This window comes from Monodelphis domestica, chromosome 4, assembly GCF_027887165.1.
Source record: "Monodelphis domestica isolate mMonDom1 chromosome 4, mMonDom1.pri, whole genome shotgun sequence".
In the NCBI taxonomy this organism is placed as follows: domain Eukaryota; kingdom Metazoa; phylum Chordata; class Mammalia; order Didelphimorphia; family Didelphidae; genus Monodelphis; species Monodelphis domestica.
Window position 1 is genome coordinate 208,522,913 of NC_077230.1, and position 27,520 is coordinate 208,550,432.

The 27,520-nt window shown below is 38.8% G+C and overlaps 1 protein-coding gene across 1 annotated transcript in view; it reads right to left on the reverse strand.

Moving 5' to 3' along the window:
• LOC103103225 (serine protease 58-like) overlaps window positions 1-27,520 on the reverse strand; it is a 112,916-nt gene that overhangs the window by 45,561 nt on the left and 39,835 nt on the right. The gene's annotated exons all lie outside the window — the stretch shown is intronic.

Consider the following 27,520-nt stretch of genomic DNA (forward strand, 5'->3'; position numbering starts at 1 on the left):
TTATAGATAACCGACTATGAAGTTTGGAACCATTGATTCCATCTCCACAATTTTCAACTAAGAAAACTGAGACCTATAGGGATGAAATGACTTCATCAAAGTGACTCAGCTAATTACTGGCTGAAAAAGATTAGGACCTAGGATTTTTTTATTTTAATCAGTAATCTTTCCATCGTGCCCTGATGATTTGAATGAAAAATTCTATATTCTCAACTTTTGTTAAGGGGCTTTTGAGATGAATATCTGATTTTGAGTATTTGTAGTATTATTTTAATTGGGAGGGACCTCAGAGGTCATCTAAATTCAACTCCCTCTGTTTAACACATGAGTAAACTGAGGTCCCAGTTGATTAGGTGGCTTAGCCAACTTCACCTAAGTAAACATCAGAAGTTGGATTTGAACCCAAGTCCTCTGACTCAAGAATCATAATTAGAGAAAGTAAAGAGCTTGAGGAAATTAAAGGAGAAATGTAGTGTGGGACGAAGCTTGAAAAGCTCTCATAAAAATCATCATCTTGTCTATCTTCCATTAGGTGACCTAATGCCATAGCCTGGGATCCACTTTTTCCTGCCTTCTCAATTTTAAGTCTTGACTCCTTTTGGACAAAGTTCTGTCATTCTGCTTTACAAAAATATGTTTGATTGGTAGTTTAGTAAACTCGATGCTACATTTCTAAAATATGAATGAAGGTGGGGATCTCTTCTTGTTTAAACTTGTATCTCTCCTTATCCCTAACAGGGTGCTCTGGGCAGTCAGACCTCAATAAATGTGGGTTTTTTTTGAATGAAGAAATGAATGAATTCTTAGTAACCAAACTCTGAGACTATAATATGAAGCAGATTAGCTACTTTCTACTTTTATTTTTCCTTTATACGCACCACAGTGAGTCTGTCTGCAGAGAGAATTTGTGCTTCCGTTTATTTTTTAAAAAATAATTATTTGAAAAAGAGATAAACATGTGATTGCCAGATTCAAGAAGGATACACCTATTCCTCCCACTCCATCTCTGTTTGATACAATTAAAACAAGTCTGAGCTTCAGCATCTCTGAACATCTTCTGTTTTTGATTGTCAAGCAATCAAATCAGCATTTCTTTCCCTCATTCAGACCCATAATTTAGAAGCTTCTCTGCAGTGACACTTGGCTCAGTTTAATTATAATGTTCCTCAATTCAGAGAGCTATTTAAAGTGTGGTGGAAGCTGTGCATTTTGCAGCCCTTTTTTCCCTCTAATGATTCAGAAATTTGTATGTGTAGAGCTGATCCTAAATTGAAATCTGATCACTTGGGTTGTTTGTGACTTTTCTACAGCAAATTTCTCCCCTTTTCTAGAAAGGCTTGGTTAAAAAAAAAGACCTTCCAAGAAAATGGGGCCAGAAGACTCAACCCATTTTTTCAAGAGTATTCTGTCTGCATCACCCCTTGCAGAAAGGATGTAAATTTGTATGCAGATGTGTTTGTGGGAAAGAATCTTTCATTTGAAGAGAAAATTCTTAAGTCCAAGATGGGTACATGCTTTAAAATTGCTTTTTGAGAGGGCATTGCTATTCATGAACATGCAGGTTCAGCTCTTTCCTGACTGTTACTGGCACCAACTTTATTCTTCATTATCTTCCATTCAATGATAGTCATAACTACCCGCCTACATTACGCCTAGTGGGTCCTACTTCCAGCAGTCACCCCTGCCCCTTCACAATGACTCATCCTTTCCCACCTCCAGCCTTTCCTAGTGCTAATTCCTTCTTTTTTTCACACTAGCTTTCTCTTTTAAGAGACTCCCTCATTTTTCAGTGGCGTCCTCCTTTCCTCCCTGAACGTTCCTTTAATGAATTTCTTTTCACTGAGGGCTGTTGGCACACATACCAGCTAGCTAGTGTAGTACAGGATTGTTTATGTTCATAAAAAGTTTAAAATGCTTTATTCCATGTATATGGTATTTAACAGCTCTAGAGGACTTTGACAAACCTTCCTCATTGCATTCTCAATAATAGCACAGGGAGCGAGGTCCTAGAAATATTTGTACCCCCATTTTAAAGAGAGGGGAACCGAGGTCCAGAGAGTTGATGTAATTTGTTCTAAAATCAATCATTTATGTCAACAAGTATTACCAAAGTATTGTACTAGGTGCTAGGGATACAGATAACAAAGCAAAGCTCTCTGCCCTCAGAAAGTATCAGAGAACATCAGTTTTACTGCCTCAGAGCAAAGCAGATCAAAGAATCCAGGATTCCAGAATCTCACTCCAAAGTTCTCCCCTCTGAAGTCCGTTGCTTCTCCCCTCCATCCTTACAGAGAGCACTGGGTATTAAAGGCAAGGGAGTCCTTTTCATACGCTTTTCCTTGGAAGGCAGATTTCCAACTCTGATTGGTTCTTCACCACCAAGCTGCAGCTACTTTCTCTTCTTGGAAATTCTTTTTGCCCCTGGTTCTCTCTTCTCTCTTTGGGGAGTTCCTTCTAGAGATTCCCTCTTGTAGATGGGCCCAAGCTAGTCATTCTTCATTTCTTCTCCCAGCTCTGCTTATTTGCCAACATGCACACACATGGGTATTTTCCTCCAATCCCCCACTTTTTAAACCCTTACCTTCCACCTTAGAATCAATACTGTGTATTGGTCCCAAGGCAGAAGAGTGATAAGGGCTAGGCAATGGGGGCTAAGTGACTTGCCCAGGGTCACACAGCTGGGACCCCTCTTTTTTTAAAACCTTTACTTTCTGTCTAAGTGGCAATTCTAAGATAGAAGGGTAAAGGCATGAAAAGAAGGTTAAGTGCCTTACCCAGGGTCACACAGCTAGGAAGTATCTCAAACCAGATTTGAATACCTGATTCTGGACATGATGCTTTTTCCATTGTGCCACCTAACTGCCCCACAAGCCCCTCTTTTCAACTCCTTTTTTGTGCTCTCTTTCAACCATTTTTTGTGCTTTCATTCCACCCACACCTTTTGAGGGCAGGATCTGTCTTTCTTCCTGCTTGCATTTGTATCCAAGTACCTAGTACGGTGTCTGGCACATAGTATGTGTTTAATAATATTAACTTGACTGACTGTTGTCAATCTGTGACAGAAAAAAAATGGAAATCCCCAGTTCTTGGATAACTTCATTTTTTTTATGCATTAAGGGCAGAATTTCCTAAGGGAAGGTATACTACGAGTAGCCCCATGTCTCTTTTGTGAAGTTTGACACTTAAAAACAACCTTATAGCAATATTCAGTCCCTTCTTTTTCTTTTAAAGTGCCAAAAAATTGCTAGTAACTCTGAGAGTTAAGTGAGGAAAATATGGTAGCATTATTTTACCAGAACTGTAGTTATTTGTGGCATACCAAAGTACAATGATCTCTCATATATTTGAGATCTAATTGTAACTCCCTAACTTGGAAAAGTTTGGAAGACTATGTTTTCTGATATAGAAATTTAGACCTCTATTGAACACATTTAGAGCTTTGAGCTCCATTGATCATGGCCTACGCATCAAAAGACATGGGCTGAGACACAAATACGATTAAGGTGGCAGTCAAGAGACAGAGAATGAAAATAATGCAATTTAATTGAAAGATTTACAAGCAGGCTTTGCAAATGACAGCAATATGTCATTTCAGTTCCTACACCACCTCGCTGCCTACTTTATTCAATCATACCACTCTAGTGCTTCTCTGAGGCCACACCTTGCTCTGCAACTCCTTCCTCCCTCAACACTCATAGTGTTTCCATTATTCAGTCAACTCTGAAATTACTACCTCTTTCATGAAGGCTCTTCCCACTACCTGGAATAGTGGTAATATTCCCTTTGGAAAAAAAAATCTGTCTGAAAGTATAATTTCCATGACATTGTTTTTGCTCTTCAATCCAGTTACTTGGGCAATAAGTAAATATATTAAAACCTCACTTATCTGGTGGTTATTTATTTAGTGACCTTAAATAACTGGAATACAAATAGGAAATCAATTTGTAAATATTTATTATGCATCTACTCTGTGTCAGGTGGGGATATGAAGATGGAAAATGCTGGGGAGACAATATGCATGTATAGAAGTATAAATAGAAATATATATATATATATATATATATATATATATATATATTATATGTATCCAGAATAAATACAAGGTGGTAAGAAGACAGAGATAGTAGGGAAAACCTGGAGAGGATTTGTGTAGACAGTCAAAGGATAGGGAGTAGAATAGTGATTGAGGGACATCTTCTACCAAACCAGCTGAGCAAACCCTCTGTATCTTTTTTTATATTTTCAGAGTTGCCTAGATCTATGATATGGAACTCCAACAGACATGGTAATCTTTAAACCGAATGTAAGGATCCCTGGGAGCAATATATTGACTTAGAAAAGTCCACATTAATTTATCTTTGTTATGGGGTGTTCAGGGAGGGGTAGCACCCTTGGTATGGAGGGCTTGTTGTGCCCTCCTAGGGCAGCTCTCCAGCCTCTGACCCCCACCTGACACCCAGCTCTCACTTGTGGCTCCCAGTAGCTGCTAGCATGTGGCAGCAGCCACACCCCTGGGCAAGGGCTTCAGCAGGCTATCTAAACCTTGTGAGGGTAGCCATCGGGTCATAGTGGACCCCTGGTGAACCAGGGCTTTGCTCACCCAGCATGTGAAGACTGCTTCGGTGGAACAGACGGAAGAAACCAATAAGAAGGTTCAACGGCTGAGAGGGCGACGCAGCAAGGCACTGTGGAGTGCTTAGGGCGTGTTGGAGCACAAAGGACAACATGGCCATCCAATGCAGCTGAGGAAGTCTCCAGGTGTAACGACCTTTCGTGCCACTGGACCCAGGCTTCCAACGCCGAGAGAGTGGGACTGTTTCTGTGCATCGACTTTTCCACTTAAATCTCCTTCACGCACAAGTGTTTTTGTGCAAACCCACAAAGACAATCATCATTCTTGGTTACCGAGAGACTACTACCATTGCATTTTTATTTATTTTGTTGAATATTCCCCATTTACATTTTAATTTGGTTCCTGCCTCACTAGAAGAGTTGTGGGCTGTGCCTGGCTCCATGTTTGATTTTTCCTGCCTAAAGCATTGGAGGGTTAAGTGACTGGCCCAGAGACATACAGACAATATGCTGTCAGAAACAAGCTTTGAAACCAGGTTTTCCTGGCTCTGAGGCTAAGAAATAAGCATTTAAGGTCTCTCGTAGCAGCTGAAATAGGTATTGCAAAGTTCATCATTGTACAGGTATCCCTTCTACATCACTGGGGTTAGGGGCAAGGGGCCTGGGATCCAGAAAGTCTGAGTAAAAATTTTTGGCCTTTCCTTCATACAAGAGAAGTCTGAATTTTTTCTTTTTCTTTTATGGGTTGTTTACAGTTCCTTATTTTAAATTGTGGACTAAGTATTTGATCATAGACTATACAGTTTATAAATTTTTTTCTGTATCATCTGTTCACCATCTCATGCTGTCTACAGATTCCACAAAATGCCCCACAAATTCCCATTTAATTTCTTATGCCAACCTTTGACGTATTGAAACTGTGATGGGGAAAGTCACAATGTAGAAGGGATACCTCTATCTTATTTATAGGAGAACCTCTTAAGTATTCATTTGGAGTCTATTTACTCTAACTTTACACACTTTTAAAAAGCTTAGCTATCTGTTTTCCTGGTTTTAAGTATTAAAAGATTAAAAAAAGCCAAAGAAAATAAAAAGTGTGTGTGTGTGTGTGTGTGTGTGTGTGTGTGTATCTGTCTGTGTGTCTGTGTCAGTGTTAGGGGTTTGGCAGCTTCCAAAAGTGGCCACACTAACAAGCATGAGATATAACAGCAAATAGTTCATCAACTAGCAAGGAAAGAAAGCAGGTAGAAAAGCTAAAACAATAATAATAATAATAGTATTTTGGGGCCATTTAGTGTAGGGTTGAATGGTCCTACATACCTCAATGGTATTTAAAAATATTGATCTGAGATTAAATATTAGTATTGATGACCCCGAGTCACAGAATCCTGGAATCTCAGTTGGAAGGGACCTTTGAAGTCATCTTCTCATCTACAAGAATTCCCCTACAATGAAACTGCCAAGTGGTCATTCAGATTTTATTTCAAGAACCCTAAGGAGGGAGAATCTAAATCTTTTTCGGGAACCATTGCAAAGGTTCCATTCTCTTCTGCATCCTCCATTTAAGACAGAAGAGGACTGCTCTTTAGAAAGGTTTCACTCAAGAACTCTTCCAATACATAGAAATGTTGGTGCTTTTAAGAATACACTTCAGTTCCCTAGAAATTCACTTCTGTGGAATAGCCCATCCCCAAATGGTGATAATTAAGGCATAGTCATCGTTTCCTTATTTAATGTATGCCTTTGGTATTTGTTGGTGTCGGTGCTGACTGTAGACATGGTAGCCCCTGGCCCAACAAGACTCTGTTGAGATGCTTTGTACCATTGCCATCAAAGGGTCACCTCCAGTGGAAGTACTTAGTTGGTAGTCTTTCATGCCAGCAACAGTGATTCCAACATCATACTAAATGTTCTAGTGTAAACTGGAATTAGAAGAGGCACGAGGCTAAAAGTATTTAATAATAACATTTTTTGATGAGAAAGGAAAGTCATATGAAAATGACAAAAATTTTATGAAAACTAAAGAAAGAAATGGTTTCAAACAATTCAGAACTTTGATGACTATTAGGTAAAATGTTTTCCTCCCTAAATATAGTAGAGAAATTAGCAGGAGGATTTGAAGCAATTATTATGTGCTGCTAATATAAAAGGCAGTGTATAATGCCACCCACCTACAACATGGATATGTCTCTATCTTCCAGTCAATATAGAGCACCTTAGGATTCCCTGAATTTCTTTTATATTCATTATCTCACATGATTTGCCAAAGGCAAATTATATTATTCTGTTACCCTGCAAGTTGTGTGTATATTTGTGTCTGTCTCTGTGTTGCTGAAAGGGGGAAAGACTTTGTCAGAATTGCAGCTTTGTGCAAGGAATTCAGGTGCCCTTCAAGCCCCACTTTAGATACCAGCCGAGAAAGTCAATGAATCTGGGAATTTGATTCAATAAATATTCATTATGCACCGACTAGGTCTAAGACCAACTCTGTGAGAGTGAAAAAGGAGGTGTTGGATATTGACAATTGAGTTGTGTATGTCAATTAGCTCCAAGCAAGGAAGAAAGATTTAATTTAATGCAATTATTAGTTATTTATTAAGTGCTTAGTATGCTTAAAACTTTCTGGTAAATACAGGAAAAGACTATAAGAGCCCATTCTCTCCAGAAGTCTACATTCTAGAGCAAGAATTCTTCACCTGGGGTCCATAGATCCTTAAGGGGTTCATGGATAGATTTTAAGGGGTCTATGAACTTGGACTGAAAATATGTACATCTTTCTTTTCAATAATTTCCAACTAGGGGGCAGCTGGGTAGCTCAGTGGATTGAGAGCCAGGCCTGGAGACAGGAGGTCCTGGGTTCAAATCTAAACTCAGACACTTCCCAGCTATGGGACCCTGGGCAAGTCACTTGACCCCCATTGCCTAGCCCTTAGCACTCTTCTGTTTTGGAACTGTTTGATTTGGTATCAATTCTAAGAAGGCATGGTTTTAAAAAAATAGTTATTTTAGGGATCACTAACCCCTACTTTATGTCTGATTTTTATTTATAGAGATATAGGTCAGAAGAAGCAAGGTCTGGAAAAACAGGAGATACAACTACAATCCCTATTTTCCTTTCCTCTACCCCCAATCTCAATGGGGCATTGGCCAAGCAGCCAATAATGGACTTTTCCCCAGGAGATCACTAACCCACCCTGAAGTGATAAGAAGGAGAATTAATAAGTAGAGAGCAATTAATAACCCAAGTGAGCCATATTCCCCCCCCCCCACTAGTATTCTCAGCAAGCCAAAGCCTTGAACAAAGGGAAAGAAGAGAGGGCCTTGCCCCCAGGGCACCACAGGCTCCATTTAGACTTATTTAGTACTACATTCTTCTGCTCCCTTACTCAACATATCCCCTATTTCTTTTCTTATATGTAAATGTTCTAATTATTTTGATTTTTTAAACCTTACCTTCCATTTTAGAATCAATACATATTGGTTGTCAGGCAGAAGAGTGGTAAGGGCTAGGCATAGGGGATAAAGTGACCTGCCCAGGGTCACAAAGCTGGGAAGTGTCTGCAGTCAGATTTGAACCCAGGACCTCTCATCTCTAGACCTGATTCTCAATCCACTGAGACCCCTAGCTACTCCAAAATGTTTTAATTGTTGACAAGAATTCAGATCTATGTATCTAGTTTACAATTTTCAGATTATGATTTTCTACAAGTTACAGATATTAAAGCCTCCATGAAAATGGCAAGAATGTTAATTAAATAAAGATAATTAATTATGTTCTGTATTGAAAAACCATAAAAGTTTAAAATATCAGATCTTTTCAGACATGTTTTGGGCCACCCTCTATGGGTTGTTAAAACTGCTTTGTTGTCCCACTTTCGTTTCCTGACCAGTCTACCCCGCTTCAGGCAGAGGCTCTTGCCAGTGGGAAGGAAATGTCTCCTGCTCTCTGACTACCCCCTTTCCAACTGGACCAGGCAGAGATGAATTCTCCTAATCTTTGGGACCAGAGTTGCAGCCTCCACTGATGAGAGCAGATTACCCATTTATTTCAGGCTGGAAGCAATGCTCCCCTCCATTAATAAGGAGAACCAAGAAGTGACTATTCTATAATGTCAAAAAATGTGTGCAAATGTGCCCAGGACAGAGGAGATGCACAGGTGCCAGAAGAATAAGAGTGGAAGGAATTTCAGAGATCAGCCAAGGGTTCTCTCAGAGCCACTAGCCATCATTCAAATTAGCCAGGAGGAGTCACTTGGATAATATAAATTCTATCCAATCTATGAAAGATTCCAAGATGGTGACAGACCCTAGTTTCCAAGCATCTATCAGCCAGCCTGTGACTCACTTTGGAAACACGGGTGAGTTCATTAGAATGTCCATTTCAACAAGCCATTCAGATAATGCATTTCCTCTCATGGGAATGTCAGGAGGGTTTGGATTTGGAAAGTCTGGAAGGAAGGAAGGAAAGAAGGAAGGAAGGAAGGAAGGAAGGAAGGAAGGAAGGAAGGAAGGAAGGAAGGAAGGAAGGAAGGAAGGAAGGAAGGAAGGAAGGAAGGAAGGAAAGAAGGAAGGAACGAAGGAATAGACCTTGTGTTTATATAACACTGTATAGCTGACAAAATGTTTTCATGAGTAAAACTACATTTAATCCTCACATCAGCTTTTCCAGGCAAGCAAGACAGAGATTATTTTATAGACATGTAAACTTGAGCACAGAGAGATTAGGTGTATTGTCAATGGTCACATGGGTAGTTAGTCAGTGGCTCAATTATACCTTAGAATCCAAAAGGCAGAATGAAATACAGGATTAAAAAATATTATACTCTCTATAAAGCCAACCCTAGACTTTGAAGACCATGCATCGGAGGCCTTAAATCTATCCAGCTTTGGCATTCACACACAGGGCCAAAATTCCTATTCAGATTCATATAGTTTACTTCATTTAGATAATCTTAGATCAATCTAACTATGCTTCCCATAAAAGAGTCCAATAAATATTTAACAGCTAGCTTTCTGAGGGGGACACACAAGTTCAATTGGCATCAATATTTTTCCCCATCACTTTATTACATCTAGACAATCGACAACAACAAAAAATACAAATCAAACAAAACAAAAAAAAATTAACATTCCGCTCCTAGGAGCCAACACAAGCCTGCTCTAGCACACCTCTAGAAATTCTATACCATCTAGCTATATAGTCAAGCCATCTTCTTACTATCCTTCTAGCCACTTCTTATTCTCTGAATCATAAATAAACCAATATTGTTATTGCTTCTGAAAAAAGCATGTTAATCTGGTCTTCAATGACTCCAGTCATCACTCTTGTGACTTCCCAGACCAAAATGTCTTTCCTGGCCACCAGTGTCCAATGTATGTTTTCTCCTCAGATCAAAACATAAGCTGCTTCAGGACAGACATCTTACTTTTGTACTGGTCTTCTAATACTTATCATAGTGCTTGAGACATCACAAAAGGTTAATAGACGCTTCCTTCCTTCCTTCCTTCCTTCCTTCCTTCCTTCCTTCCTTCCTTCCTTCCTTCCTTCCTTCCTTCCTTCCTTCCTTCCTTCCTTCCTTCCTTCCTTCCTTCCTTCCTTCCTCTCTTTCTTTTTCTTTCTTTCTTTCTTCCTCTCTTTCTTTTTCTTTCTTTCTTTCTTCCTCTCTTTCTTCCTCTCTTTCTTTCTTTCTTTCTCTTTCTTTCTTTCTTTCTTTCTTTCTTTCTTTCTTTCTTTTTCTTTCTTTCTTTCTTCTTCTTTCTTTCTTTCTTTCTTTCTTTCTTTCTTTCTTTCTTTCTTTCTTTTCTTTCTTTCTTTCTTTCTTCCTTTCTTCCTTCCTTCCTTCCTTCCTTCCTTTTCATCTTTCTTTCTTTCTTTGGCCTTACTTTTTGTCTTAGACTCATATACTATATGTAATAGCTAAGTATAGCTATAAGTATAGCTATATAGCTAAGTATAAGTTCTGAGGCAGAAGAGTGGCAAGGGCTAGGCAATGGGGGATTAAGTGATTTACCCAGGATCACATAGCTAAGAAGTCTGACATCAAATTCGAACCCAGGACCTCCTGCCTTCACAGAGTCAAGAAGACCTAGATTTAAGCCTACCTTTGATACATACCCTATGCAAGATACATCTCAGTTCATCCAGGCATCATTCAAATTATCAATGACAGAAAAACTGTCAGTCTGAATAGGGGAGGGATCTTCCCTGAGAAGAAATCACAGACCCAGATCAAAACAACTAATCAGAAAACAATATGAAGAAAGTTAATACAAACACCGGTTCTCTTTATAGCAGAACCTAAGGCTGATGATATAGTTGCAAAATGGGCACAGGCATTTTACAGGGTCAATAGTCACTTAACAAACATTTATTAAGTACTCATGGTCAAGCACTATTCTAACTACTGGAGGTACAAATATCCTCAGTGATGATGTCCCCATCAGAGATGATAAGATTGATGAGAATGGTCCTTGCTCTCTAGGAGTTCACAGTCAGGTAGGGGAGATAACATTTAAATGACTATGTGCATACAAGATAAATAGGTTGAAAATGGAAGGCAATTTTAGAGGCAAGGAACTAGCATGGGTGAGGACAGGGAGAGAAGAACTGGAAAGACTTCTTACAGAAGGTAGGATTCGAAGGAAGTCGGGAAAGCTGGGAGTTGTATATGCAGGAGAGCATTTCAGGCACAAGAATCAGTGCAAAAGTTTGGGGGGTAGAGACGGAATAGTATATGTGAGGGGAACAGCAAATAGGTCAGAGTAGCTGAACCACAGAGTGTGCTGAGGAGAATAAACTGGAAGACGATCCGAAAGGTCTACCCAAATTCCTGCATCAGTGCAACACAAAAATAATGTAGGGTCATTGGACTTAGGGTTGGAAGGGGCCTTAGAGATCTGCCAAACCAAGCTCTTTCATTTATAGACAAGGAAACAGACGACCAGCAAGCACGGGGACTTGCCCAAATTTATACAGCTAGTAAATAGGAGAGTCAAGCCTTGAAACTGGTGGCCTAATTCCTAATTCAGTACATTTCACTCCACTATACTATCCAATCTGGAACCTTAATTCAGTAACTCAGAATTAGCCCTGTTGCATCTGTCTTATTTGTATTTTAAGGGAACAAAACAACACAGTCCAATTTTTCATCATGATCAAAGAGGCTCATTCAAAGAAAGCTGGAGAAAGGAGAATGGTTAGTATGGTATCCATGGAAATCAGTGTATCTGGCTGCTCTTCTGAGTCCTTACCCCATTATAGTTCTCCCTATTCTTGCTTTCCCACTTCTCCCCTCTGGACAGGAAATGCCCTGAGCACAGAGCAGATAGGGGAGGATTTCTATTATGTCTACATTATATATTTTTTTCCATTTGTGGACGTGCTTTCCCTATTTCTAACCCTTAAAGAACATGGCCCTAAAAAGGGGAATTTCTGTCAGAGACGACCAAAAACCTTTACTCTCATTTTGGTTTTCTTCAAAGGCTAGGAGGGACTCTCATTGCACAGGCAAGCTTAGATGGAGCTGCTTAATTTAAATTAAGAGGTAAAGGGCAGCACCATCTTCTGGGTACAAAGGGGCAATGCTCTTTTAAATGGCTTTCTGAAGAATCCTAAAAATGGCCAAAAGAGCCTGGGGGGAAGGGAAGGGAGGAATAACGTGTATCCATTTATCACCAGAAGGACATTAGCAGATTCATTCCAAATTTATGAAGGTACATTTTATTGAGGCAACTGGGTGTGGTGCAGAGATGGCTGAAGTGAGTCAGGATAACCTGGCTTCAAATTCCTTTAGGCATTAGAAATCTGTGATCCTGGGCAAGTTCCTCACCTATATGGACCTCAGTTTCTTCATGTGTAAAATGTAAATATAGCACCCACCTCACAAGGTTGTGAGGATCAAATATGCTAACATACATAAAGTGTTTTGCAAATCTTTGAATATTATAAAAATAGCAACTATTACTGCTACTTAGGAACTCTGGGGAGGCATACGTTCAATCTTAAAAATGAAGTAAAAAAATTCCTTTTGAGAACTGAGTCAAAGGACTTGAGTCTGAATCCTGTATCTCCTAATTACTAGCTGTGTGCTTTTAGGTTGTTGTTTTTTTACCTACATTTATGGTATCTCTGAGCAACAGTTTTTTTTATCTGTAATATAAGGGAACTGGACTAGGTGATCTCTCAATCCCATGATTCCATGATTCTAACCTGATCACTGAGGCTTCAGTATGGAGTTTCGTCTTGTTCTATTTTTGTGGAACTGGCTCACATCAAGTAGCTTCATTCTAAATTCATCCATTAGTTTTCTGAGCTTCAAGTTAACATCAGTTACTTTAACCTTTCATTGTGGGTCACATTTTACTACTCAACTCATTTTTCATTTCCTTATGTTGGACCAGCTCAGGAACTGAAGAGCTAAGTGGTGATTTGCCTTCCCTACGGACCTATGGTGATTTCAGAAAATGAGAAATTAAATATACATTTTTCATTATCATTTTTATTGCATATTATTCACACTCCAACATTTCCCCTCATTTTACCATTTTAATCTGTGAAATTCAATCACCAAATCTCAAATTATAATTGCCCCATCTTGTATATAAAAGCTGAGCAAACTTAAATGTGTTTGGGGGGCTTTTATCAGCTCTAGAATTCTGATGGGTAATTTTAATAGGGCAGCAGGAAATTTTAAAAGGTAAAGCTGTATTTGAGTGGCAGCTTGGTAGAATGGATAGGGCAGATGGGAGAATCAGAAATAACTAGACCTGGTGGTGCCTCTAATACATTTTGTCTGTATGACCCTAGGAAAGTCCCTGAAACTTTCAGTCAAAGTAGGAAGATGGCGCAGTGCATAGAGGACTAGACATGAACTCAAGAAGACCCCAGGTTGAATCCTTCTTCAGAGAGTGACTGAGCAAATCATTTAAGCACTCTGTGCCTCATTCCTCTCATCTGCAAAATGAGAATAATAAAAAGAACCTATTTCACTGGGGTTGTTGTCTTTGAGGATTAAATGAGATAACATGAGTACAGTGCTTTGTAAACACTTTGTATCAGTGTTCCAGGCATCAATAGACTTTCTTCTAGCTCACTACTCCAATGAACTCAGAGGTCTGGTCCAAGCTAGTCCCCTCTGTCCCATCTACCCCAATTCTACTTAGCAAACCTTGAACAGAAACCTTCCTCAGAGGGGGCAGCTGGGTAGCTCAGTGAATTGAGAGTCAGGCCTAGAGACAGGAGATCCTAGGTTCAAATATGACCTCAGACACTTCTTAGCTGTGTGACCCTGGGCAAGTCACTTGACCCCCATTGCCTAGCCCTTACCACTCTTCTGCCTTGGAACCACTACACAGTATTAATTCCAAGACAGAAGGTAAGGGTTTAAAAAAAAAAGAAAAAAAGAAACCTTCCACAGAGAAAACCTGATCTAAAAATAAGCCCTGTCTAATCTGAAGCTGCCATTAACATAACAGACTCCTTGAGCACCCCTTCAGACAATCTTTATTTCATGACGGTTTTTACTCCTCTTGCGTTCATTTTAATATTGTACTGATCATTTTACCAACCAGTTAGGATTTTATGGGATACATAGTCACTGACTATTTCCATGTCAAAGGAAATCATTCTTTTAAAAGGTTTTTTTTTTTGGCAGGTATTCATTAAGGTGGGTTTCACGTCAAAATGATCATCCCTAATAGAATGCAAACATATTACCCAGTTTGAAGTTTTTATAGGCTATCAGTGCTATAAGCAGCCATGCAGCCTATACTGCTTCTCCATCTCAGTGTAAACGTCTTCTTATGAATGTACTTACTAATACCTGGACTAAAAGAATTCTGGTTTCTCTTCTGCACTGCCTTGAAAGATGAGCTTACCCTGTGGACTATAAATATGTTGTGGGAGATGCTCATGGATGGCTGTGAAATTTACAAATGGGATGCCTATTGGCCTCGACATGGATGCTTGTGGGTAAACCAAGTGTCTATATTTTCCTGAAGCTATTATTAGACCTTACTTCAGGAATTAATTTTGTATGAAGCACATTAAATAAATATTTCTCCACAGCTGATACTGACCATCTAGAGCTACACGGGGCAGGGCTGTTTTGTCTCCAGACATGAGGTTATAGCATCAGCTACATTTTTTTTTTTGATCAAGATGGTGAATTCCCAGGGCATTTGAACATGGAGCATGTTCATGAAAAGGCTGGATACAAAGAGAAACCTTCCATAGGAAGAGTGGACACTATTTTTGCTCTCACTGCAAAGCACCTCTCAACTGATCCTAATACCACAAGTTAAACGATATTCAATTGCTCAGTTGAAGAGTCAGAGAGCTAAAAATAGTGCTCCTCAGCTGGCTGGGAGATGATGAATCTGAGGAAGAGGTCAAGTTGATTTCTAGGAGGTGGGAGAAACAAAAAAAAAATGAGGCCAGATCTGGAAATACCATTAAAAGCCCTGAGTGAGTGAGGATTTTAAAATCAGCAATAATAGGGATTTCTGACATTTCACTTTGTCGAAGACACTGAAGTTGTTAAATTTGTGTTTCAGCTTAGAATTTGTTGCTAAATTAAGATGAGGAAATATCAATGTCCAAAATATACTTCTTAATGAATGTTTGCAAAGTTAGATTTCTATAGAGCAGAGAATCTTATTTTTTTAATGAATCCTATAGATACTTTCTCAGAAAAATACTTTAAAATGCATAAAATAGAATACACAAGATTACAAAGGGAACCAATTATATCAAAGTGCAGTTATGAAAATATTTTTTAAAAACCCACTTCACAGACCCCAGTTTAAGAGCTCCATGTTTTGAAGAACAATCAGAAATTTGCCCTATGGTCTAATGTAAAGCACACTTTAGAAATTCTCTTGAAAGATGTGGAAAACTAGCAAGAGATTCTTGGTGATTGAATTTAATAAATTCAGCAAACAAGTATTGAGGGGGTAATATGAAATAGTGGGTCAATCTCAGGTTCAGGAAGACCTAGGTTCAAGGCTTGCCTCTGATTAGTACTATCTGTGTGGTCCTGCACAAAGTCCTTAACCTTACAAAGAGGGTACAGCTGGGTGTCTCAGTGGATTAAGAGACAGGTCTAGAGATGGAAGGTTTTAGGTTCAAATCTGGGCTCAGACACTTTCTAGCTGTGTGACCCTGGGCAAGTCACTTGACCCCCATTGCCTAGTGCTTACCACTCTTCTGCCTTGGAACCAATAGGTAGTATTGATTCTAAGACAAAAGGTAAGGGTTAAAAAAATAAACTTACAAAGACATCAGACTATTTCTTTCTCAGAGTTGCTCATTTGTATTGGAAAAAGGAGTTTCTTCACTGGATATAGTGTTTCCTTCACTGATGAAATCATAGATGCAGGTTCTTCCCTCCCAACTGCTCCTCTGCTCCTTAAATTCTCTTAAGCTCATACTGTGTTCAAATCTCTAGGGTAGGTGCTGGAGATAATGATAGCAAACATTTATATAATGTTGTAATGTTTCTAAAGAGTTTTATATGTATTATTTCCTTTGATCCTCCCTAAAACCTTTTGAAGTAGGTGCTAACTACTAATTATTAACACTGTTTTATAGAGTTGAGGCTTCAAGAAATTAAATGACTTACTCAAGGCTCCACATCTATTATATGTCTAAGGTAGGATTTGAATTCAAATCTTCCTGGCTATAAATCCAATACTCTTTTTTAAAATAATATTTTATTTTTCCTAATTATATTTAAACATTCATTTGCTAAAGTTTTGAGTTCCAAATTTTCTCCCTCCTCCCTCCCCCCCCCCATTCAAGACGGTAAGCAATTTGATATTGGTTATACATATGCAATCATGCAAAGCACATTTCCATATTAGTCATGTTGTCAAAGAAGATACATACCAAAATAAACAAAGCCATAAAGAAAATAAAGTGAAAAATAGTATGTTTTGGTGGTAGCTAGGTGGCTCAGTGGATAGAGAGACAGACCTGAAGATGACGGATCCTGGGTTCAAATGTGGTCTCAAGTACTTCCTAGCTGTGTGAACCTGGGCAAGTCATTAACCCTAATTACCTAGTCTTTACTCTTCTTCTGCTTTAGAACCAAAACAGTATTGATTCTAAGATGGGGGTAAGGTTTAAAAATAATAGCATGCTTTGATCTGCATTTGGACTCCTTTGGTTCTTTCTCTAGAGATGAAGAGTGTGTTTCATCAAGAGTTTTTGGGAGATATAGTCTTTAAACGATCACCCTAATGCAAATATTAATAATATGGAAATAGGTCTTGATCAATGACACATGTAAAACCCAGTGGAATTGCTCATTGGATATGGGAGATAATTAATTAATAAATTAATTAAATAAATAAACTTGGAAAAAATTTAAGAGTTTTTGGGAGCTGTCTTAAATCCAATACTCGTTCCATTAGGCCACCTAGCTGCCTAATCATGAAACAATTCTTGTCCTCAAAAAAGCTTACATTAATATGCCAAGTTAAAAGATCCCCCCCCCCCATGAAGTCATTTGATGAAGGAGAGAACATTAACCAATTGGGGTAGGGGGTGTAGAAGTCTTCAGAGAGGAAGTGGTACCTGAGTGGAGAGGAAGATCAGGATGAAGGCAGTGGGTCTAAGCTGGAACAAATACATAGAGCTAGGAGATTGAATGCTAAGTGAAGGTAACAGCAGTTGAATTAGCTGAAATGTAGATGCTATGAAGAGGTATAGGGTGGAACGAGTGAAACTGAAATTAGTGAACTAAGGTTGAAGTCATATTTAAATGCTTTATGGAGGAATCTGACATCTTAGAAACCTGCATGCCTAATTTATAAATATAGCTCTTATAATTGTTTAGGGGGAAAGAACAGGGGGCCAACAGTTAGAACCCCCAGAATCTAGTTCAGGCTCTGCTGTTAGCAAGCTATGTAATCTTGGGGAAGTTACCTAATCTTTCTTTTTTTTAATTTCTTTTTAAATTTAAAAAAATTTCCCCCCCCCATGGTTACATGATTCATGTTGTCTTCTTCCCCTCTTCCCTCCCTGCTTCTGGAATTGACAAGCAATTAATTCCACTGTGTTATACATGTATTATCACTCAAAACCCACTTCCATATTACTCATTTTTGTAATAAAGTAATCTTTTAAAACCAAAACCCCACATCATATATCCACAGAAATAAGTGATAAATCATATGTTTTATGCTGAATTTCTACTCCAACAGTACCTTCTCTAGCTGCGGTAACATTCTTTCTCATAAGTCTTTCAGAAACTTAATCTTTCTAAATATTTTCCCCTTCTACAAATGAGCCGGTTGAACTAAGCAATCCTTCAAGTTCCTCCCCGACTCATAATTCTATACGTACGGTTTTCTGAGGTGTAACTTTAAAGCAAAGTAAATGATTTTTCAACAAACTAACAAACTGGCCATATGGAAGTACCCAGCTCTGTGACCTTGGACCAGCCACTTCATTTGTCTCATCCTTGGATTTCTATGGGGGAGAGGCGTGATATAGTCACAGAATTTCAGGCTGAAAGAGACCTCAAAAGTCTTCTACTTCAACCCATTCTTGACAGATGATCCCTTACACAACATATGTGACAAGTGAGTAGCTTTTGCTGAAAGACCTCCAGTGAGGAGAAGCCTGCTCCCTCCTATCAAGGTATGCTTCCTAGGGGAAGGGGCCCATTCAATGTTGGAATAGTTCTAATTATTAGCAAGCTTTTCCTTCCACAATGTCCATATTTGCAATTTCTACCCAGTGTTCCTAGCTTTGCTCTCTGGGGCTTAGTCAAACAGATCCAATTCGTCCTCCACGTGACAGCCCTTCAACTATGTGAAAACAATTTTTGTGCACTAAGAAGGCCTCTTCCAACATTTTCTAATCTTATGGCTCTCTAAGAGTCCCATCCTTCAAATCAGCAACCTTAAAACCTTAGCCGTATTCAGGAGCTGCTCCCATGCACAAAATACTATGGAGCTCTTCTCTTCAAAGTGTGTTTTGAGCCTGTGGCACGTTACCTTGAATATCATGAGTGGTGCAAAATTCTCATCCCTTCTCAGTGGATGTAAGGTTTGGAACTGGCCAAGCCTGGATGAACTAGGTGTGAGCTCTAGCTGCAGAATGCCATTTTGGGCCCCAAATGAGATAGGGCTATAAAGCAGTAATGCTGCCTTTTCCATGTAGGTTAAAATTTGGTTCTAGCATCTATTCCAAGAGAAGTGTTCTGTTCCAACAATGCTGGGAGAACATAGAACATCAACAGAAAAAATGTATAACCTCTCAAGAGAATGACTTTGATTGAGACAGTCCAAAGGATTTAGAGCTATGAGGGCCCTTAGAGGTCAAACTATAATATTATATATGTTATATAATAATAAAAATATAATATAATCAAACTCCCTTAACTTACATATGAGGAAACTGAGGCCCCAAAAGATAGTGTTCTTCTAAGATTACATAGGTGATAAGTATCAAAGCCTAGATTGAATTCGGTGGATTGAGTAATGGGCCTAAAATGAAAGGCAGTGTGACCCTGGGCAAGTCACCTAATTCTGTTTCCTCATATGTAAATTTGAGATGGAGAAGGAAATGCCAAACCAATCCAGTGTATTTATTGGGAAAGCTCCAAATGGGATCATAAAGAGTTGTGCAAGATTGAAACAACTGAACAATAATAATAGGAAGTCCTGTAGAGGCATAGATGAAGAAATTGAGGCAAATAGGATTAAGTGACTTGTCCAGGGTCACACAGCTAGTAAGTGTCTGAGGTCAGATTGGAATTCAGGTCTTCTGGACTCCAGGTCTAGTGTTCTAGCCATTGAATCATCAAGCCGCCTTCTACTCTAACCCCTCATCCCCTTGTTTTTATAAGGAAAATGAGGTGGAGAAATGAATTGTCTTGTCCAGTTAACTTATAGGCAATAAGAGACAAAGCCAATATTTAAAGCCAGTTTTTAAAAAAAATCTTAAGTCTGGAGCTCCTTTCAGTGCATCATGATGAGTTTAAACATAATTTCTGAAATAGACATCAATATCTATTTGATATTGCCTTTGACCAAGGAAGGTAAAGACCATCTTCCCAGAGAAATAAAGAAATAGAAAATGATTGAATATGAGATCATGAGAAAGGAAAGAATTATGAGTAGAACTGCAGCCTGAAGATTCAAGAGTCAATCCCTACTTTGCCTTCTTCAAAAGAACTGATGAATTGGCTAAACAAAAGGACAGTTTCTTTGGAGTTTTAAAAGCTGAACTAATCCCAAAGAAAGATCAGAAATCTCTGAATTCTGTTAAAAACTTTTAAAGCTTTTTAAAAAATCTCAGGATTTTTTTTCCTCGTGTGTGTGTGTGTGTGTGTGTGTGTGTTTTCCAGATTCAGCAAGAAGAAACATTAACTTGATGCCTTTTTGTGTGAGTACTAATAGCATCTCTATAATGTCAATAATACATGGAGAGTAATCCAGGATTGTAGTTGTTGAACCGTTTTTTTTCAGTCATGTCCAACTCTTCTGTAAAATGAACTAGAGCAGAAAATGGCAAACCACTCCAGTATCTCTGCCAAGAAAATCCCAAATGGGTCATGAAGAATCAGACACAACTGAGAGAACAACTGAACACCAGACTAGACGATCTCTAAGGTGTCTTCCAGCTCAAAATTTATGACTGTGTTCTCTAGCTAAATCTTGATAAATCAGAGGTTAGAGAATTCCTCTGGAGGAATGATTTAGTTCCTTTTCTCATCTTCTTTCCAGGATATTGCTGGATTCTCTCTATTCCCTCACACCTATGGAGTCCTCATTTGTATCTACTTCTCACTCTTTTTAGGGAGCCCCTCATCAATTGACTCCTGATGTACTCATTAGTCTCTGGTGCCTGGTCCTCAACCATTTTATCCCTGGATTTCTTTCACTGGACATCCCCTAGCTTCAAAACTCACACAACCCTCTGATGACTTGGTGCATGTAACATTGCTTCATATCTCGAGTCTTTTAGGACATCCAGTCTAGGTCAGCCCAACCCTGTCACATATAGTATTATCTGCCCTCTATGATTCTTTATTATAGTTTTAAATCTCTGTAAAGAAAGTAAAAGGGAAAGAAATACCCATTTGTTAAGCACTTACTTTGTGCAAGGTACTGTGCTATGTGTTTTTTACAAATATTATCTCATTTGATTCTTATAACAACCTTGAGAAGTAGGAACTATTATCCTCATTTGTATAGCCAAAGAAACAGACATACTTGAAATAAGTTAAGTGAATTGCCTAGGATCAAACAGCTAGAAAGTATTTGAAGTCAGATTTGAACACCAGTTCTAGCACTCTCTCCACTGTGACCTCCAGCTGAACAATTTTAAGCTTCTATAATTCAAATTTTGGCCACATAGGACGATTTCTCCAATTCTCAAAAATTGTTGCTATGCAAAAAATCACTCCCTATAATGTTGACTTACCTAAAGCTATCTTTTTGTGGAATCAGTGCCTTAAACATTTTAAAGATCACAATAAATTTGGCCTAACAATTAACCTCACAGTAATCTATACAAGACACATTAAAAAACAAAACTGTAAGATAACTAAAAGTGCAACAAGTTTTCGAATGTGTAAGCAAATAAAAATCATTATGTGAACGTGTGCTTTTCTAGACATAGCAAAAGTCCCAGAATCTTTTAGCTCTGATAATAGTAAATCTGATAATAGTAAATAGAAAAATAGTAAAATAGTAAAAAAGATAAATAGTAAAAAAAAGAAAATAGTAAATAAAATAAATAGTAGCTTTGATAAATAGCAAATAAAAGAAAATCGTAAATAGTAAAAAAAGTAAATAAAAAATAGTAAAAGTAAAATAGTGGTGCAGTAGATGGAGGGCCTATGGTCAGGGAGACTTGGGTTCAAATCTGTCCTCTGACTCTTATTAGCTGCATGATCTTGGGTAAAAACAATTCAGTTAACCTCTGCATACCTTGTATTCTTCATTTATAAAATGAGGACAACAATAAGAGCTGGCCCCCCCAGGTTTAATAGGATGAGATAATATTTGTATTTCAAGTGCTCTAGAAATGCTATTATTATTACATATTCATTCCTTGTACTCTCTCACCACACATGTTCCATGTGTATATCTCTGCTCCACTGTGCCACTGACCTGAAGGCCCTCCTAGCACAAGCATTGTTGAATTCATCACATCCAGGATAGCTAGATGTCTCAGTGCCTGGGAATGGGAGGTCATGGCTTCACATCTGGCCCCAGACCCTGAGAAAGTCACTTAATCCCAATTGCCTAGCCCTTGCCACTCTTCTGCCTTAGAATAGAAGCTCAATATTGAATCTAAGATAGAAGATAAGAATTTTTTTAAAATTGACGGGAGCCTCATGGTCTTTGGTACTAATTAAAATGGTGTCAGGTCGCTGGCTGATGGTACTGGTCAGGTGATGGTTCTGGTAGTGTAAGATGTGAGAAGTAATTTTCATTTCATTCAGTGCCCACAGCAAATCCAGTGTTTGCCCCTCGGTTCAAATCTAGCCTCAGACTCTCCCTGGCTGTACTGCCCTGAGCATCTACATCTGTTTGCTAATCTGTAAAATGAGCCGGACAAGGAATGGCAAGACCACTCCAGTATCTTGGCCAAGAAAGGGGTCATGAAGAGGTGGAAATGACTGGACAACAACAAAATACCTTCAAAAATGGACTTCTTTTGCTTTGCTGTGCAAAGAGCTCTTAGAATGTCCTTTGTTCTTTCCCATTGCTTTGCTCTCTGTCTTGGTTCTGAAAATGATTCTTTTCTTCCTAGGCATGGGAGCTAGCTGCACAATAGCTTGCTCTGTATATCCTTCAAGAACCAGAAGAGCAGAATGTAGGAAGGCAGAGGACATGGGGGGGGGGGGGAGAGGAGAGCAGAGGGCGGGAGAGGCAGCTGCACTTTATGGTTTATTATGTGGTATCATCTTTAGCAAATAGATGGAGCTGGCAGCTAGGCAGGTAAGGTCTATGGTGTTCCTTGTTCGTTGAACCCAGAGAAGTCGGTCATTTCAGCGTTGTGAATGAATACAATTTGCTGGGGTGACCCAGGAAGGGCACAGCCTTTAGAAAGGGAAGAAATTCAATTACCTCTGAATGGAGGAGGAAAACTACACCCAGACGAGAGGTTTTAGGGTTTTTACATGGAACAATCGTTCACAAGTAAGTGGTCTGTCTTGAAATACTAATTACAAGGGGAAAGGGAGAAAGAATCCTGAATCTGGGGTCAGAAACCCTGGGTTTGGATCTTGGCTGTGTTACTTAGTACATGTGTACATGCACAAGTTTCTTACTCTCTCTGGCACCCATTTTCTTTATTGTAAAATAAGGGCTAGGGGATGGATCATCTCTAAGGTATTTCATTGAACAATGAGGTGGTACAGAGGATCGAGAGGCAGGCCTGAGGTCAAGAAGAACTGAGTTCAAAACAAGTCTCAGATATTTATTAGCTGTGTGAGCCTGGAAAAGTCACTTAACCCCATTTGCCTCAGTTTCCTCATCTTTAAATAAGCTGGAGAATTAAATGGCAAACCTCTCCAGTGTCTTTGCCAAAAAAAAAAACAAAAACAACCAAATGGAGACTGGATGACAACAACAATAACAATTTCTAACTTTCAGGCCTTTGACTCTAAATGAAGAGATTGGACTTCAGATAAGGAAAGAACCAGCCTTAACTCTGACTGAATACTGGCCAAGGCAGGTACAAGACAAGAAGCTCTCAGAAGGGCTTAAATCCAGATCTGTAATTGATAATTTAGAATGAAGACACTTTCTGGGGAGCCCATTGGTCACTGAGGTCATGGATGAGGTGGTAGTATAAAAGGTAACTTAGTTAAATTGCTTTATTTGGATATATTCATGGTTTTATTAATATCTTGTATGTGGATAACCTCTTCATGGAATCCTCTTAGATGGCCAGTGTTCTTCTAATCAGTTGTAATCATAATCAAATTGATGATAAGGAATAACCCCAATTAGTAATTTATTGAGTAATTGGGTATGAGAATCAGTAATCAATAATCATATTATGAGTAAAAATCACAAAGAAAATTCTGTGACATACCTTGGAACTGTGCGCATGCATCCATCATCCTGGAAGGAGTCCAAATAGTATGATATCGCTCATTGCTTTTGAAGCTACCAGAAGGGACCTTGACTTTTACCATGTATGGAATTGATCACTTATATAATCATTTATATTTATAGATTGTACCTTCCTTTTTATTAAACCCTTACCTTCTGCCTTAGAATCAATACAGTATAATTGGTTCCAAGGCAGAAGAGTGATAAGGGCTAAGCAATGAGGGTCAAGTGACTTGCCCAAGGTCACACAGCTAGTAAGTGTCTGAGGCCAGATTAGAACCCAGACCTCCTGTCTCTAGGCCTGGCTCTCAATCCACTGAACTACCCTGCTGCCCCTGATTATACCTTCTGTAAAAAGAGACCTTCTCCGGTCACCCCCTCTAAGAAGAGGTGTTCAGAACACAACTCCCCTTTTAAGGGGTGGAGGATCTCTGTAATTGGACTCTATATACCAGTAACACACAAGCACTGGGTCTTCAGTGGGGCTGAGACAGGCTTGGACCCCTACATTTTATAATTTATGACTTTCTACAATAAATGTTATTATGGCTCAAGTAATTGCTTCCCAGTATTTATTTTTTTCATTTTTACAGTAGCTGGAAAAGCATCTCTATCTCCTTGGTTATTGCAGTACATTCTGACAAAGGATTCATCTTGACAATTTTGTGCTGACGTAAATTTTGCTTTCTTTTTCTCCTCCTCTGCCCTTAATTGCCCAATAAAGTTTTTAACTCTGTTTCTGGTTGAATTAAAGGAAAAGAGGTTTGCTCACATCCTGAGTTGGAGGAGAAAATTCAAAATTTCTCTGGAAACCAGATCCCATACTGTTTACAGTCATTATCAGGTTTTAAATTCTTAACCAAACAAGAGGCAAAGATGATCCCAAAAGACAAGTGAAGAGGACACTCACTGAAACGAATCCTCTATCAATGTGAGTTAACACCTTCTTTGCAACTTGCCAAAGATAGTTGCAAAAGACAAAGTAGATCATTTCAATTAAATGAAATTGAGAAAAAAATTTTGGTGAAAAAAACAATGCCTCTAGAATAAGAAGAAAAAGAATCTACTGAGGAGGAAAATGTAAAGAGCAAATATAATTCTTTGATAAGGATCTGATGGCCAAGATAAACAGGAAACTAATAAAAATGAACAAACAAAAGATGAAGAACTATTTTCCAAGGATAAGTGGTCAAAGGATATGGTCAAATTCATCTGGATCTGGTAAAACCTAGTTAGTAGAAAAAAGAGGGAAAAAAGACCTTTTGGCAAGACTAAGCTTTTTGTTGTTCAGTTGTATCTAAATTTCTATGACTCCATTTGGAGTTTTCTTGGCAAATACACTGGAGTGGTTTGCCATTTCCTTCCCTTGCTTGATTACACAAATCAGGAAGTGTCTGAGGACAGATTTGATCCCAGGAAGTTGAATCTTCCTGACTCCACGCCAGCACTCTCCACTGCACCACCTAGCAGGAAAGAACAGGATGACATCAAGGAATGGTAAGTATCCCATCTTTACAAGGACAAAGAATAGTAGTTTGAATATTGAAAAGTGGTTGGAGCTAGATTGTGCAGAGCCTTGAATGTTGGAATAAAGAGAGTTTATACTTTATTTGGTAGGTGATGAGAAGTCACTAAAGATGTTTGAGTAGGGAAGTAGCCTGATTAGAACTATGCTTTAGAAAATTTTGGCAATAATGTGACAGATAAACTAGGGAGGGGATAAATTAGAAGTAAGGGAACTAATTAGGAGGCTAGTATAATAGTTGAAGGAAAAGGTAATGAGGATTTGAACTTGGGCAGTGATAGAAATGGTGGAAAGGTGGTTACATGAATTGGCAGCTGATTGGCTATAGAGAGTGGGATGAAACAGAAGAGTCAAAGATGGCCCCAGGGTCATGTCCCTGTGTGAATGGGAGAATGGTAGTAGAGTCATCAACAGAAATAGAGAATTTAAGAGGGGAGGAAGATAATAACTTTAGTTTTGGATATTTTGAGTTTGAGGCATGTGCCAAGGGAGATATTTCAGTACATTACCATTTGGCTTCAGCCTACCTTACTTGCACATTTCTGCCCTTCACGCACTTTACAGGTGGCCAAATTGGCATACTTGTTCTTCTGAATTCAGGACTTCATCTCCCACCTCTTTGCCTACGAATGTTTAAAATGTGTTCCCTGCCTAGAATACATCTCATCACCAACTCTTAGAGTTTCTAGTCTCCTTCAAAGTTTACCTTATGTGCAGTCTCCTACAGGATGCTTTTCCTGATCTCATCAATGGTGCCTTTCTTTATGTTTTTCCTTCCTTCCTTCCTTCCTTCCTTCCTTCCTTCCTTCCTTCCTTCCTTCCTTCCTTCCTTCCTTCCTTCCTTCCTTCCTTCCTTCCTCCCTCCCTCCCTCCCTCCCTCCCTCCCTCCCTCCCTTCCTTCCTTCCTTCCTTCCTTCCTTCCTTCCTTCCTTCCTTCCTTCCTTCCTTCCTTCCTTCCTTCCTTCCTTCCTTCCTTCCTTCCTTTCTTTCTGTCAGACTTTTGGAACATATGGTTTTATTTATGCTACATGGCCATATATCAACCCTTTGAAATGAGAGACTTCTTATAAATTTCAGGAATGCAATGAATGAACAAGGAAAAATATATTAAAATACTATAATGGGTGTATATGCATATATATACATGAGTGCTATTTTAAAAAATGCAAGGCAGTTTTTTGGTGTAGAGGAAAGAGTATTGAACTTGGAATGAGTAAAACCTGAGTTTGAATCCTTCCTCAGACTATATATTAACTATGTAACCTGGGGTGAATTTCTTAAACTCTTGGCCTCAGTTTCATCATCTGTAAAATGGGGATAATAATTGTATCTGCCTCATACTACTGGTAGGAGGATATAATGAGATAATCGCAACAGTGCTTTGCAAACTTAGAGTGCTTTATCATTCAACATTTAACCTGCAAACAAAAGCATGAAACCATATATTTATATATGTTATCTAATACTAATACCACTATATTTATTGAAACCTCTTAGGCCAGAGTATGCTCTTGAGTTAATGGCTAACACATTACCAGTGGGGGAGAATACATGTCAGCAGAGAACATGGAAGGAAACTATGTGGTCAGGGAATATACTTGAATGAGTATCTCTCAGGAATCCATGGAGTCACACAAGGGGCATGTGGACAGGGCAACTCATTCCTCAAAGGCTGTGGGGGCTGCTGTTGTCTTTGGTGATATCAACAAAATACTCATTCATTCGTTCTTAGCTACTCACCACATATTTTGTTATTGTTCAGTTGTTTTCCATTTGTGTCTGACACTTTGTGACCCCATTTAGGGTTTTCTTGGCAAAGATAAAATGGAGTGTCTTGCTATTTTGTTAGCTAACTCATTTTATAGAGGAGGAAACTGAGGCAAAGAGGTTTAAATGGTTGCCCAGGGTCACATAGCTAGAATGTGTCTGAGGCCAGATTTGAACTGAGGAAGTGCTCTATTCACTGGGTCACCTAGATAGATGCCCTTACTATATATGGATAAATATAAATACTGTGCCTCTGTTCTCTATCATCACTGGAATATGACTTTCTCTCTAATAGCATTTTCTGGGGTTCAGTATTTCAGAATCAACTATTGGATTCTCATTGCTTATTAAAAGTCATATCACTAGAGAGTAATTTGTTTCCCCAAGTCATATGTCCTGAACACAGTTGGAAATGCAGACTAGAAGCTCAGGAAAGACATCTGTCTAGACACAAATTTGTGATTAATCTACCCAGATGAACTTGTCCAAAGGGAGAGTCTATTGAAAGACAAGAAGGGCAAGGTAGAGCCTTGGAGGATTCTCACATTTAGTGAGTGCTCCTTAGCAGGA